The 15,503-nt window shown below is 48.0% G+C and overlaps 1 protein-coding gene across 1 annotated transcript in view; it reads left to right on the top strand.

Annotated features, from left to right (window-relative positions):
• The first annotated feature begins 1,280 nt into the window (after window positions 1-1,280).
• The window catches only part of TIAM1 (TIAM Rac1 associated GEF 1), a 392,899-nt gene continuing 378,676 nt past the window's right edge, over window positions 1,281-15,503 (top strand). Inside the window, exon 1 of the mRNA XM_045436876.1 lies at window positions 1,281-1,394. The gene's annotated coding sequence lies outside the window, so the exon portion shown is untranslated. The remainder of the gene's footprint in view (window positions 1,395-15,503) is intronic.

Below are 15,503 nucleotides of genomic sequence, written 5' to 3' on the forward strand. Positions count from 1 at the left end.
GCATGGATTTGGGAGGCAGGCAAGAAGAGAAGGAGGAGGGGGAAGTCGTTTTCCAGTTCAGGTTTACCCTGTAGGCCACTGGCAATTCCTTTTGCGGTTCCTTTTGTTTTCAACCAGATAACCCCGGGAGTCCAGGTCTTCCCACCCCTCGGGCTGTAAAGAATATTCTCCCCAGCCTTTGTTCTTAATGGTGAAGTCCAAGGCTCTTAAGGTGAGGAGGAAGCACTGGCCCAGCGTGGGGAAAGCTTCGTTAGTGTCTCCACCGTCAGCGTCCCGGCTTCGGTGTCGCTCGGAACCTCGCGAAAGGTAAACTGCCAGGGTCGTTTCCGGATTTTACAGAAGGCAGCAAGAGGTCCGTGTGAACCTAGCCCGAGTCACGTACTCTGCCCAGTGGGTGGATGTTAAGGCCCAAGCCCCACGCTGTGATTTTAAGTTCACTCGCTGGGCAAGGTGGGTCATCCCGGGGAGTCGAGGACTCCCCAGGATTCCGTTCAGGCCACGGTGCCCCACCTGGAGCTCGGTTAGCGCTAACATCCCCCAGCATCCACAGGGAGGCATTACGTTAGGGTTTTCCTGCCTCGTAAAAAAGTTCCTGTCTCCCCCTAGAGCCAGACACACGCCTCCCAAGCCAGACCACGTGTCGCAGGTACGTTTTCTGGCTCTTCCCCTTCCCCGTTCCTTTCCCCTTTCCTCTCAGCCTTAGGTGGCAGGAAAATCCTTTACCTCCGACCAATCCCACTGATGCCGAGCCGCGCGCGCGCGCCAACTCGAGCTCCTTCTCTGTACGTCATTGGCCACCTCCACCTATGCAGAGTGACAGGCAGCTTCGTCGACCTATAGCCGGAGGAGGCGGAGGCCGCTCGGCCCTCCCAAAGCTGCTTTGTTAGGGGCTCCCTCGCGGTTCCCCAGCCCGCCGCGCCTCTGCTACCTTCCCCCGCTCTCCCAAGGCCGCGCTGCCAGACCCTCGTGGGGTGGCAGCGCCGGAGCGCGCGGCACCCGCATCCTTCCAGCTTGGCGCCACCGGCCGGGATGCAGCCCGGGTACCCAGCGTGCTCCTGTTGTCACTCTTCAGCCCAACTCCGAACGCCCCGCTCCTGTATCTGCCGCCTCCGATTGGCCGCCTGGAGGCGGAGCGATTGTCAGGCGGCCCAATCGGAGCTCCGTTTCCCACGGGTTCCCGTGGCCCCGCCCACAAGGCCGCCGGCAGAGGCGCCCTGACAGCTCCCATTGGCAGACGGCGAGCGGGCCGGAGTGCGGCCGGGCCGAGCAGCGCCGCCGCCGTCGGGCGCGCAGCTCTGCAGCGCCGCGAACGCCTCGGCGCCCGCAGCCCCAGGAGCCCGGCGTCCCCGCATTGTCCCCGGCGGCGTCGCGGAGATCCAGGACGAGCGTCGCGGGTGAGTACCGCGGGCCTGTGCCGGCTGTCCGAAGCCGCCCCGAGGGATTGGGGTGAGGATGCCCGGAGCCGCTCTACCCGTGTCGGGCACGTCCTGACCCCCGTCTCCCGCACACTGGGGCTCCCGGCGGGTCCTAGCTCCCCCCGATTGGGTTTTACTCGTATTGTTTTCGCGTTCACACACTTGGAAGGTGAGGAGCTGGCGAGGGTAAGCTAGAGGAAACATCGCTCGCGCGAGGAAGCAGTCGGGAGGGGGACGAGCCAGCGGCGCCCAGGTGCCCGGTGCCGAATGAAAGTGACAGTGTCCAGGCGTTGGCATTCGGTCTTCTCGGCAGCAGGAGGTCGGCGCTGACCTGCGGCGGCGGCGGCACTTTGTATTTGTCGGCTGATTTTTATCAACTTCGGGGAGGGCGTGCGTGTGCGTGCGCGTGTGTGTATGTGTGTGTGTCTCCGTCCCTGACTTGGGCACCTCCAGGCCTGGGTTTTCGGCGACGTTGTCGGCTCTCACCTTGGCGATCCGTGCAGCGCTCAGGGCCGGACACGCGGGACGGAGAGCCTGGGAGCCCGCACACCGGGCCGGGGACCCGTGGCTAACCTGGGAGGAGGCATTTAAAACGGCCTTCTGCGCGCGCGCAGACAATGACTGGTCCGGGTGCGGGATCCCGGGGGCTGTGCGAGGACTCCCGGCTCCCGATCCCGACCCCGCCTCGCCCTCTCGCGGGCTCTGCCGCTAGGGTCGTGCTGCGCTGCGCAGCTCACCGCCCTTTGGGGGACCCGCGTGGGGCCCGCTTTTGTTTACAGACCTCGCCATTGGGCGAGAGCCGCGCGCTGCGCTTCCCCGGCCCGAGGCTGCCGCCACGCGCCCCCTCCGAGCTGGGAGAAGTTGGTGCGTGCTGTCAGGTGACGCCCCCTCCCCCGGCCTCCTGGAGAGATGCTGCAGGGAAAAGACGACTAGACGGCGCCTTCGCGCCCAGTCCCTGCCGCGCACGGCGGCCCCCAGGCCCTGTGCACCCAGAGGAGCCTTGTCCCTGCCAGGGGTCCTCTCAGATTGACGGCCGTCGGGGCGCTGACCGAGCCAAGCTCACCTCCCTTCCAGTAGCATCCTCTGGCCTTGCCTCCGGATCAGCCCAGGTTAATTCCGAGCCTGCCTTTCCCTGCGTGCTGCCAAGTCTTGAAGGACGCGCGCGAGCCCTTGGGGACGCTGGCCAATCCATGCCCGCTTTTAATGGTACCCACGCGGTCCCGCAGAGCAGCTGTGGGGCATCCTTGAGTCCGAGCGGTAGCGATCGGGTTACCCGAGTGTGCTGACTTGGTGCACAGTTTGAACTGGAGCAGAGGTTGAGAGCCTGGGCGCAGAGGTCGGACAAACTCGGGTTCCCGTGTCTGCTCAGTGTCACTCACAAGCTGAGTGATCTAGGCTGAGCTACTCAGTTTCCGAGTCTGTAAAGTGGGAATAACGTGTATTCCCATTTGTGGCGGGTTTTAAACGACAGTTAAAAACCCCTAGTTTTAGCACAGCAACTGTCACAGATGAAACACTGGAATGGTGTCTCCCAGTTAGAGGGAATCTATTCTAGAGGATATAGGCTAGCCTGTGTCTTTCCCCCTTCTCCTATTCTCCACTTCCCTGGCTCCTGTTTTATTTTAGAAAGCTTGAAGACTGCTTTCAGCTTCAAACAGGGCTTGTTTTACTTGGCCTTAGGTTTAATTATAGTTATCTAATCGCTTCCAGCTCCATTTTATGTGTTTGAATTTCCATTAGGTTTTAGTTGTTTCTTCTTTCTTCCTTCTTCCTTTAAGGCTATGCAGAGGCCCAGGCCTGGGTTTGGAGGAGGGAGACTTGTCCAGGTGGGAAGCGGTTGCCCCATGAACCAATGGCCACTGTGCAAAGTGATTAGGACCCGGATGGAGGGAGGTTTGAACAAAGAGATACCTGGAGGCCGGGAGGGAACACTTCCTGGTAGAAGTGAAATTTGAGCTGTGTCTTGTGGCAGACAGAACTTTAGTAAATCTCTGGTTTCTAGAATATGCTCTGTTGTACCCCATAATGAAGAGCCCCGCCAGGGAGGTTGTTTTTGAGTGGTAAACACCAAAGTTGCTAAGTAATTATCTTTGAATAAAGGAGAAATAAACAAAAGGTGCAGGCTGTTGACTAACTAAGGAAGGTAGAAAGGGAGAATTGATTTCATTGAATATCTTCAAAATGCCGTCAATGTGTTTTGACTTGTTTTTCCTCGGCTCCACCAGCCCGACACGGCTATTTTTTTTTTTTTTTTAAGGTTAAGAAAGAAGCCAGTTTCATACAGGAAAAACAAAAACAAAACCAAGAAAAACTCCTGTACAGCTCATAATCAGATAGTTTAAGAGACACAATCTCAGACTTGGCTACAACATAGGATATTATTGAAAAAGTGTTTCCAGTTTCAACCCCCTTTTGCTGGTTGGGGCAAATTACTGGGTTAGGTCCAATAACATATTCTTTGAATGTCAACCTCAGAGGTCTTTTTTTTTTTTTTTTTTTTTTTTTTTTTTTAAAGCTTATTTATTTGAGAGAGAGAGAGAGAGAGAGACAAAGTGAGTGGGGGAGGGGTAGAGAGAGGGAGAGAGAATCCCAAGCAGGCTCTGCACTGTCAGTGTGGAACCCAGTGCTGGGCTCGAACCCTCAAACTGTGAGATCGTCATGAGCTGGGCCGAAACCGAGAGTCCAACGCTTGACCGACTGAGCCACCCACGTGCCCTGACCTCAGGGGTCTTAACTGGCCCCCCAAAGCCAACGGACAGACAGAAACTAGGTGAGTGACTGGAACCCAAGTCTGTCCAGCGGGTGCAGAAGCCCACAGAGAATGCTCCCGACCCTGTTCTGCTCCCTAGGCCTGCCTCAGTCACCCCAAGAGGTGGCCGACTCCTGCAAACAGAGGGGCCAGTGGTGTTATTGCTAGGTCTCAATTAATGTACGAGATAACCTCTTTAAAGTTCTCCTAGCCATGATTCCGAGCCTCCCTGCACTTGTTCTGGGAATTCTCTGGCCCTTAGGGATGCTGAAAGGCAGCTGTGCCCCCTGCGGCCGTCTGGGGATCAAATCAATTGGGGGCCTAGACTTAAAAGGGAGCACGTGGTTAGGAAATCTCATTAGCTGACAATTTAACTCCTCTGTAATGCTCCTGCAAGGAGCGGGGACAAAGACTTCCTCTCCTTTTCCCCTGCAGTTCTCCCTCCCAGCTTCCCTCTCCTCCCCTCCCCGCCTGGCCCAGTCTCCTCCTGGTCAAAATTCCTGCAGTTGGGGCGGCTCACTGAACCCCAGGCTTTCCGCAGCGCCTGGCCGGAAATCTCTTCCCCAGAGCCTTGCTGAGGGCCTACTGGGTGTGCTGGTTGTGACACTTGGTTCTTTCCTCTCCACAAGGAGCTTCCTGTCTGCAGGAGAAGGGTTTGTGAGACTGCACTTTAATAAGTGGAAAGTTCAAGCCTGTGCTTTCCCAAGTGAGGAAGGCAGGTGAGAACACAGGGATCACATTGAAACCTCAAATAGAAGTCCGCGAAGGCAGGGGCTTCTGCTCTTTGCGAGTGCCAGAGGGGCAAAGGTGGGAAGGCTGAAAGAGAATTTGGTTCCTGTGGGCGATGGACAGATTCCTGAACCCCAAAGGTGCAGGCTTACAGTGGAGAAAGATCCTCATTTTCACTGTCTCTGGTCACTGGACTCCTGTATCCTCCCATCCAAGTACTAACCAGGTCCGACCCTGCTTAGCTTCCGAGATCAGACAAGATCGTGCGCGTTCATGGTGGTATGGCCGTAGACTGGACTCCTGTATCCTAAACACTGTTCCACGGGAGTTGTGTGTGTGCATGTGTGTGTATACTGTACATGTGTGCATTTAATTTTCCTTTCCAAATTAAGCAGATGGGTAGAGTATATGTTTCTGTGTATGTCTGTCTTTTTGTTTGATTTTTCTCAATACAGGACCAGAAAAAACAGGCCCCAGCAACACTTTTCTGTGTCTTGTTTGTTTGTTTGTTTGTTTGTTTAACAGTTCCAAACTAGAGGTCAGTTCATGCCTAAATATTCAGTTTTATTTAGGTAACGACCCCCGTATTTAAAGAAAAGTTCTCTCTTGGGGCGCCTGGGTGGCCCAGTCGGTTAAGCATCAGACTCTTGATTTTGGCTCAGGTCATGGTGTCACGGTTTGCTCCAGGAGTTCGAGCGCCAGGAGAAAGAGTCTGCTTGGTATTCCTTCTCTCCCTCTTTCTCTGCCCCCCCCCCCCCAATAAATAAATGCATTAAAAAAAAAGTTATCTCTCATCATTGTAGGGCAAATCACTTATTTAGAAAAACGAAAAAAACTTGAATAAAAGAGGCACTCAAAAATTAAGCAGTACTCAGCCAGGAACAGAATGTTTTGAAAACAATGGTCTAGTGTGAAAGGTACCAGATATTACTAGTTAGGTGGGTTTTTCCCTTCTATCCCCTTCCCAATCTCCTGTACCTTCCTCCACATCCCTCCAGCATAAGACTTTCACTGTTCTGGGTCTCCAGGGACCTCGTTAAGAAATTCATAAAGGTCTAGACTGTGGTTATGCGAAGATTCCTCCTGTGTTTTTGTGAGATTCTTCTAGAAGACCTTGGAGCTCTTTTGCTAGGTGAAGAGGTTCCTTCCTCGTGGACTGAGCCTGAGCTCAGAGGCTTGCATTCATCTGCAAGGGTCTCAGTTCCTTGAAATGGTAGCAAAAGTGTTGGGGGGTGGGGGTGCACAATACTGCCATGATCTGAGAGCTGGTCAATTGTGTGTCTTCAAAGGACGTTTAACAGAGTGATGACTCAGGGAACAGCTCTGTGGGAGGAAGGTTCTTTCAGCTGAGTGCATCCTCAGTTTCAGAATGGGCCAAGGCCCTTTGAGTTTTAGTGCTGTCACAAAGTTTCTTTCCATAAAGGGACACTTGGGTGTAGTTGGGGGAATGGGGGTCCTAGCGTTTTGCAGCCCCCTGGGAAAACCAAAGTATGATATGAAAGATATTGCATGTTTTTCTGGCCAGGGCCGCTTTGACTTTATGAAGGAGAAGGGTTTTTAAAAAAGCCTCTTGTATTATTTAACTACATCATCTGCCCCGCAAAGAACATGATTTTATATAAAGACCTACAGATCAGTATACAGATGTGAGGAATTAAGTGGTTGGAAGACTGTGGATCTGGGTGCCCCAGCTTGGCTTGGGATGGGTGGGGGGAGGGGATGAGAGATTAGGTTCTGGAAGTTCAGTTGCTTTTCCTTAAAAACCCCAAACACCGTTCTCTGTGCCCACGGAGGAGACAGGAAATCCTGCAGAAGGAACCTGTGTTTGCAGTGGCTGCCTCCAGCCCCGAGCGCTTCTGTCTGCCCACCCGCCCTCCCCCTCCTCTCCCCCTCCCCCTCCCCCTCCTCCTCCTCCTCTTCCTCTTCCTCCTGCTCCACTGGGAGCTGCTAACCTTGTAAATATAGATCAATTCTGGTGCCTGTTTCTAGTTTCCTCTGCCCTCTGCAGAGGTGATAATGGCCCTGGATAAGCCCCCAGGTCAACCCTGGGGGAGGGGGAGGTTAGGGTCTGAGAATGGGTCTGGGAATTCTCCCTGTGGAATTGTCCACCACGGAAATGGGGTCCATGGGATTTTCTACCCTTTGCCCTTCAGAAGAGGGGGTGGGGCGGGCCTGATGTCTGCCTCAGGTCGAGTCTGAGGGGCCCTGAGGGAGGGGGTCTGCCTTGCCTCCCCTTGCCACCGTGGAGGCCTCCCACGTCTTTAGGGTTCCAGCCCAAAGCCTCACCATCTCAGGGCTTCTTCATGTCCCTTATCCCTTGTCCCCGGAACACGATCTCATCTGACACAGCCTCATCACCTGGGCTGGGTGGAGAGCATTGGCTGAATTGCGGCCAAATGAAGATTTCCAGCAGGAAGCTCTGGGAGCCTCTGGAACTCATTTAGCCGGGGCGACTTGCCTTTTGGGCAGTGTTTGAGAGGCCCAGAGCTGTGGGATCACTCTGCCGTGAGCTCTGTATGTGGATTTTGGGTTTTTTGGACTTAAAAGGAGCCTGACCCAAACCGAGTCAATGTGTTAGTGTTTGCCTTTTTTTTTTTTTTTTTTTTTTTTTTTTTTTGCAAAATGTGCATCTCTATGTCTTTCCATGGCACAGGGATGGCGAGGACTTGGAGGGGCCCCTAGGTTCTGGTGCCCGCGGAGCCCCTTTCCATGTCTGTGAGGCCCCAAGCGCTCTGGGACACTCCTTCGTGCCCACTGCCTAGCGTAATGATCAGTTTTACCATTGGACACCCTCAGAAGCGTCCTAGTTTAGCTGTCCAGAATCATGTCCCAGGTGTCAGAGTTGTAACTGTGATGAGGTTTTAAAATAACTGAGTGTGGTACTTCCCCGGTGGCAAATTCTGCTGGGTTTTGGTGCTGAGCAGTGTTCACCTTCCCCCTTTCGTGGTTTTTTTTTTTTTTTTCTTTTTAATGTTTATTTATTTTTGAGAGAGAGTATGAGTGGGGAGGGGCAGAGAGAGAGAGAGAGAGGGAGACACAGAATCCGATGCAGGATCCAGGCTCTGAGCTGTCAGCACAGAGCCCAGTGTGAGGCTCGAACCCACGTCAAGATGGGATGCTTAACTGTCTGAGCCACCCAGGTGCCCCTCGCCCTTTCATTTTTAATGTATGTTTAAACAGGGGTCCGTTGTGGGGGAGAGAATGCCATATGCACTTTTTTTCATCTGAAATGCCCTTTGGATCCCACAGTGATTAGGTCTTTTGAATATTCTTGCCACCCGTGCCCTGACCCGCGTGAGGATTCTTAACCGTCTGTCTGCCATGCAGAGAGTAGAGAGGCTTTGTGCATGTTTCTTGGTCCCTTAAAGATCTAACATAGGGGCGCCTGGGTGGCTTGGTCGGTTAGGCGTCCGACTTCGGCTTAGGTCATGATCTCACGGTCTGTGAGTTCAAGCCCCGCGTCGGGCTCTGTGCTGACAGCTCAGAGCCTGGAGCTTGTTTCAGATTCTGTGTCTCCCTCTCTCTCTGCCCCTCCCCTGTTCATGCTCTGTCTCTCTCTGTCTCAAAAATAAATAAATGTTAAAAAAAAAAAATTAAAAAAAAAAAGATCTAACATATATTTCCAGGTTTGCCTTAATATGGATGCAGTCTGTGGCTGTAAAACTTGAGTCAATTTTGCTCAAATATATTTACTTATTTATTTTTAAAGGGGATAGAAGTTTACTGGATACACCGCAAGGAGGGGAAGGCAGGACAGCGAAACAGAGACTGCTGCTCGGTTAGATTTCAATCACAGTTTTACTCAGTGGTGATGATCCGGTTTAATATTTTTCCTGCCATCAAGGTATATTCTTATTTCATCCATATTCTTAAGTAATGCCAAGTTTGATTTCTTTCTAAAAACAGGGTGTGAAGTAATAATAATTCCATATAGCATTAGCAAACTCCTAGCAGACAAGCTTACGTGAAACGTGTTTTTGTTCCCATGCCTTTTCTATTCCCGCCCACTCTGTACTCTCCTGAAATGATCACTTTTGTTCATTTTTGTTTTTTGTTCTTCTGGTGGTTGTCTTTGTATCTCTAAATAATATGCTTATACCACTTTTATTTATCGGCTTCCTGTTACGATGAAGGACAATTAGGCTACTTATGTCTCACCTTCCTTCTCCAGATTTTTGCTGGTGATATTTATCGTTCTTATATTGATTAGTCTTCATTCTTTGTTACTTATATAGACCTCTCATTTAGTTTCGTCAACCGAAGACTGTGACACTTAACCTCCCCTTTGTAAAATAAGAATATCGGTGTCTGGATCTGTCTTTCCTCTCAACTCTCCCCTCTCTACCTTACACCCCCAGCTTCTGTCACCACCAGGGTTTTAAGACTGTGTTCTGTAAGCATGATTAAGTCTTCTATGCCTTGTCTATAGATTGCCTTTTTTTTTGGTAAGATTTTATTATTATTTAAATATAATTTATTGTCAAGTTGGCTAACATACAGTGTAGACAGGGTGCTCTTGCTTTTGGGGGTAGATTCCCATGGTTCATTGCTTACATACAACACCCAGTGCTCATCCCAACAAGTGCCCTCCTCATTGCCCATCACCCATTTTCTCCTCTCTCCCACACCCCCATTAACCCTGTTTGTTTTCTGTATTTAAGAGTCTCTTAAAGGTTCTGTATTTAAGAGTCTCTTAAAGGTTCTCCTTCCTCCCTCTCTGTTTGTAACTACTTTTTTCCCCTTCCCCTCCCTCATGCTCTTCTGTTAAGTTTCTCAACATCCATGTATAAGTGAAAACATATGGTGTTTGTCCTTCTCTGACTGACTTATTTCACTTAGCATTATACCTTCCAGTTCCATCCACGTTGCTGCAAATGGCATGATTTCATTCTTTCTCATTGCCAAGTAGTATTCCGTTTTGTATATATACCACATCTTATTTATCCATTTATCAGTTGATGGACATTTAGACTCTTTCCATAATTTGGATATTGTTAAGATTTTATTTATTTTTATTTATTTATTTATTTATTTTTTTTTTCAACGTTTATTTATTTTTGGGACAGAGAGAGACAGAGCATGAACGGGGGAGGGGCAGAGAGAGAGGGAGACACAGAATCGGAAACAGGCTCCAGGCTCTGAGCCATCAGCCCAGAGCCTGACGCGGGGCTCGAACTCACGGAACGCGAGATCGTGACCTGGCTGAAGCCGGACGCTTAACCGACTGCGCCACCCAGGCGCCCCAAGATTTTATTTTTAAGTAATCTCTACACCTGACACGGGGCTCGAACTTACAACACTGCGAACTTACAACTTGAGAGTCACATGCTGTACCAACTGAGCCTGCCAGGTGCCCCTAGGTTGCTTCTGTTTTATAACAGCTTTATTAACATGTAATGTACATGCCATACAATTTAATTTCTTAAAGTGTACAATTCTGTGGTTTTTGGTATATTTTTTTTTTAATTTTTTTTTTTTTTCAACGTTTATTTATTTTTGGGACAGAGAGAGACACAGCATGAACGGGGGAGGGGCAGAGAGAGAGGGAGACGCAGAATCAGAAACAGGCTCCAGGCTCTGAGCCATCAGCCCAGAGCCCGACGCGGGGCTCGAACTCACGGACCGCGAGATCGTGACCTGGCTGAAGTCGGACGCTTAACCGACTGCGCCACCCAGGCGCCCCATGGTATATTGATAGAGTTGTGCAGCTATCCCCATAATCAATTCTAGAACATTTTCATCACCCCTAAAAGGAACCCTGTGCCCATTATTATGCACTTCCTCTCCCCATGCCTCCCTCTCACCTCTGGTGACTACGGATCTGTGTCTGTAGATTTGCCTGTTCTGGGCATTACCTGTAAATGGAATTATATAAAATGTGACCTTGTGTGTCCACGTTCTTTTGCTTAGCATCATGCTTTCAAGGGTCATCTGTGTTGCAGCATGTGTCAGAATCCCTTTTTATTGCTTAGTAATATTTCACTGTATGGATAATGCCACATTTCATTTATTCATTCATCAACTGATGGACATTGGGATCGAGCCCACCTTTTGGCTATTGTGGATAGTTACTGCTCTGAGCACCAGTGGAACAAATATGTGTTTGGATACTCATTTAAGAATTTTTTTTGGTAAACACCTAGTAGTGGAATCACTAAGGTCATATGGTAATTCTATGTTTAATTTTCTGAGGAGCTGACAGATTGTTTTCAAAGTGGTTGCACCATTTTACATTTCTATCAGCAACGTGTGAAGATTCCAGTTTCCCCACATCTTGGCCAGCATTTGTTCTCTCTTGTCTTTTTTTTTTTTTTTTTTTTTTTATTTAAGGGGCAAGGTGCTGGAGGGGCAGAGAGAGAGAGAGAGAAAGAGAGAATCCCAGGCAGGCTCTGTACTGAGCATTGTTAGTGTGGAACCTGATGCAGGGCTAGAACTAACGCACCGAGCCAAAATGACTCATGACCTGAGCTGAAATAAGAGTCAGATTCTCAATGGACGGAGCCACCCAGGCGCCCTGCTGTTGTCTTTTTGATAATGGCCATTCTGACCCATGTGAAGTGGTACCTCACTCTGGTTTTGATTTTCGTTTCCCTAATGATGACTGTGTTGAACATCTTTTCATGTGCCTGTTGGCCATTCGTGTATCTTCTTTGGAGAAATGTCTATTCAGGTCCTTTGCCCATTTTTAAATTGGGTTATTTAGCTTTTTGCTATTGAGTTATAGGAGTTCTTTATGTTTTTGATACTCACCTCTTATCGGATAAATGGCTTGCAAATACTTTTTCCTCTTTTGTAGGTTGTCTTTTCACTTTGTTGGTTTCTTTCGGTAGGTAGGTTTCAAGTTTGATGTAAGTTTGATGTAAGCCCACTTGTTTTTGATTTTATTGCTTGCGTTTTTATTTTTATTTATTATTATCATTATTATTACTTAAGTAGGCTCCATGCCCAACATGGGGCTTGAACTCATGATCCCAGGATCAAAAGTAAGATGCTCTCCTGACTGAGCCAGCCAGCCACCCCTTTTGCTTGTGTTTTTAGACATGATTTCCAAAAAATCATTACCAAGGCTCATGTCAGGGAGCTTTCTTCCTGTGTTTTCTTCTAGGAGTTTCATGGCTTTGGGTCTTACATTTAGGTCCTTAACACATTTCAGTTTAAGTTTTGAGAGGTGTAAGGTAGGGGTCAAGTTTTGTTCTTTTATATGTGAATATCCAGTTTTCCCAGCACCATTTATTGAAGAGACTGTCTTTTCTTCATTGAGTATTCTTGGCTCCTTGTGATTTGACATTAAAAAAAAAAAAAGAAAAATAGCCTGTTTACTTCAAAAACTCAGTGCATATGATTCAGTTATTTTACTTATTTACCAAAGGCACGTGCAGGAAATATTTGCAAAGTAATTTGAAAGTGAGGTGTCTGGGTATCAGCTTTTGGGCATTACATTTCTGCTGGGTGATATTTTTTGTTGTGTTAGGTGAGGACAGAGGTTCTTAACAGAGGGCAGTTTTGCTTGCCAGGGGACATTTGGTAGCATCTGGAGATATTTTTGGTTGTCACATTGGGGAGGTTATACTGGTATCTATCTAGATATAAGGAGATATCGGGCATCTAGAGGCCAGCGATGTTGACATTCTGTGATGCATAGGACAGTCCCCTAGAACAAAGAATTATCTGGTCCATGGTCAGTAGTGCTGAGGTTGAGAAACCCTGCATTCAAACTTTTTTTTTCTTTACGTTTGTTTATTTTTTATAGAGACAGAACAAAAGTGGGGGAGGGACAGAGAGAGAAGTGAGACACAGAATCCGAAGCAGGCTCCAGGCTCCGAGCTGTCAGCACAGAGCCTTGAACTCATAAGCTGTGAGATCATGACCTGAGCCGAAGTCGAGGCTCAACCGACTGAGCCACCCAGGTGCCCCCCAGAAACCCTGCATTCAAAAGACACAAATACCATTAGAGAACGCATATGTAAATTTCTTCACTTACAACAGGAGCTGATGTTTTTTAGGTATTTGGAAGTGAGCTGTCAGATTAATAATGAATCATCTGAGGCATCAGATTATTTTGGTTATTATTTTAGCTGGAATAAGTGAAGTATCTTTTTTAGGATAGAAAGTTTTTTTAAAAAATGGATCATTTCAGGGGTTTTGGGCCCCTCAGTGCTTGGGCAAGATCATCCATTTAATGACTTCAGAATATTGCTGTTAACATACCGTGAAAGGCTCATCCTTAGCCCTCAACTCTGCTGTGGTCAGTGTTATGTGAGGACAAGTATTTGTAGTCTGATCATTAGAATGTCACACCTCTTAAGCAGTCCATGGAGCGTCACAAACATTTTTAGAAAAAAAAGACAGGGCGAGATGCACCGTGACATTTTAGAAAATTTTTTTGAATGTTAGAATAATTATCTCATCTTGATATCTCTGATTAGAAATTATCATTTCAATCTATAAATATCAATTGAACTTTAACATTTCACCTCAACCTAAACCAACTAAAACCTCCTAATATTGACTTAAAATATTCAATCTCTGTTTTGTTTTGTTTTTCCTTCCCCCTTCCCCGTCCCCCTCCTGACAGTTAATGCTTTAATTTGGGGATTCAATCGGCCTGTGACTGCTTACCACCAAGTTGCCTTAAAGAGAAAGGTTTGTGGGAGCCTGTTGTGGGGTTTCAACTTGCTTCGAGTAAGAATACCCAAATGGTCTTCTCTCTCTTCGAGAAAATGGGGTTAAAATAAGATGAACATATTTATGACTGTTGCAGGTTGGTATTAGGATCTTGGAGTTCTTCTTGCCAAAGACATTAGAGATCTAAGTTAATGGCCCATTCTTTACACCAGAACCAGTTCACAGCTTATTAGAGAGAGAAGGGCTAACGTTATCCCTCACGGACAGCCTCTGAATTTTAATTGTGGTCATCCCTGTCTTCGCAGCCTGTGATGCAGCAGTTCTGAATCCCATCCAAGTCAGGAAAAGTGAATTTATGGGCCTCCTAGCAACTAGCATCTAGAAGTTTACAGTGCTTGGACTTTATTAGGGGTGCAGAGAGAGCCAGCTCCCCTAACATTCTGGGGCCCAGCCCGCAGCCACGACAGCTGAGTTACAGGGGTTTGGGGAGACTCATTCCAGGAGTGTGTCTTAATATGGTCCTGGTTGCTATGTTATGGTTGCTAGAAAACCATACATGATTTGGGGGAAAATGAAAAGCTCTCAAGGAAATATTAAAAGTACAGTTTTTCCATTTGGAAAAGTTACTTTCTGGAATTTAGAACTGGAGAGCTTAATTAGGACATGAGTCAGGTTGGATGGTTTAATACCGTGAGTATTGCAGCAGCCTGTCTGAGTCAGATCTTTGAATTTCCCCCTTTAATTTGAATGAAATCTCTGACATCTAGCAAGTGTTGAAGTGGCTAATGGCTTTTGATTACCTGGCTTCAGCCTTTTGCATTTTTCCTAGACAGTCTGTGGGCTTCCCCCCCCCCCCGCCTCCCCCTGCCTTTTATTTTTTTGGTCTGTCTCAGTGATTCTTCCCAAATATCTCATCAATGCCTTTTTTCCCCCTTTAATTGTAAAGTATTTCTCTTAATTACATCAGGCGCCAATAGTAAATACTGTGTAGCCCAAATCCCAACAATAAATATCTTTCAGTATTGAGATTAAGGGTGATTCTTACTTTCTTATGCATAGTTTTCTCTAACTTAGAAAGATTTTGCAGTGAGGAGGGGTTCCTTTTCTGATCAGCAAATTGCATTAATTAAATACACATTCATCTTTGGGTTGGCGGTGGCTAGTAGAAACTTAATCTTCCAAGTCATATTTTCTTGTTCCATAATCCACTTACACATGGGGATTAATAGCAAAGTGCTCCTCTTCTCCATGAGGACAATGGGAAGAATAAAGAATATGTGTATTCTGGCCTGAGTGAGCAAAGATGAGAAAGTCTGTGGGGCAGCCAAGAAGCCCAGTGATTAAATATCAATGGAAGGATTAGCCCCATTGTTGATGGATCCTTTCAGGCAAAGATTGAACCCAGACCCCCAGTCATTAGAAAGTTGCTGACCTTCCAGTGTTGACTGTGTCCCTTTCTTTAGAATCCTTTCCCCAGAGACAGTGGTCTTACACCCATAGTTCCAAACACGGTTGTGCCTCTTGACCTCGGTTTTTCCCTAGGATTGCTTCCTTGCTCGTGATCTAGCCCATCTTCTCTGGAGGTCCCAAAGAATGGATGATTTTCAGGTCAAGTTTAATTCATGTCTGTGTTAGTTTTTTAAGGCTGTTGCAAAAGATACTTCAAACTGGATGTCTTAAGACAATAGAAATTTATTCTCATAGTCGGGTTGCTAGAAGTCCAAAGTCAAGGTGTTGGCAGGGCTATGCTCTCTCCGAAGGTTCTTAGGGAGGGGGGGTCTTGCTTCTTCCAGCGTCTGCTGGCCCCCAGGTCTTCTTGGGCTTGTGACAGTATCACTCCCAGCCTCAGCCTCCTTCTTCACATGGCAGTTGTCTCTTGTGGCTGTGTGTCTGTCTCTGAATCTCCTCTCTTGAGGGAGGCCAACCATAAGAGACTCTTAAATACAGAGAACAAACTAAGGGTTTGCTGGAGGGTTTGGGTGAAG

Source organism: Leopardus geoffroyi, chromosome C2 (assembly GCF_018350155.1).
Source record: "Leopardus geoffroyi isolate Oge1 chromosome C2, O.geoffroyi_Oge1_pat1.0, whole genome shotgun sequence".
In the NCBI taxonomy this organism is placed as follows: domain Eukaryota; kingdom Metazoa; phylum Chordata; class Mammalia; order Carnivora; family Felidae; genus Leopardus; species Leopardus geoffroyi.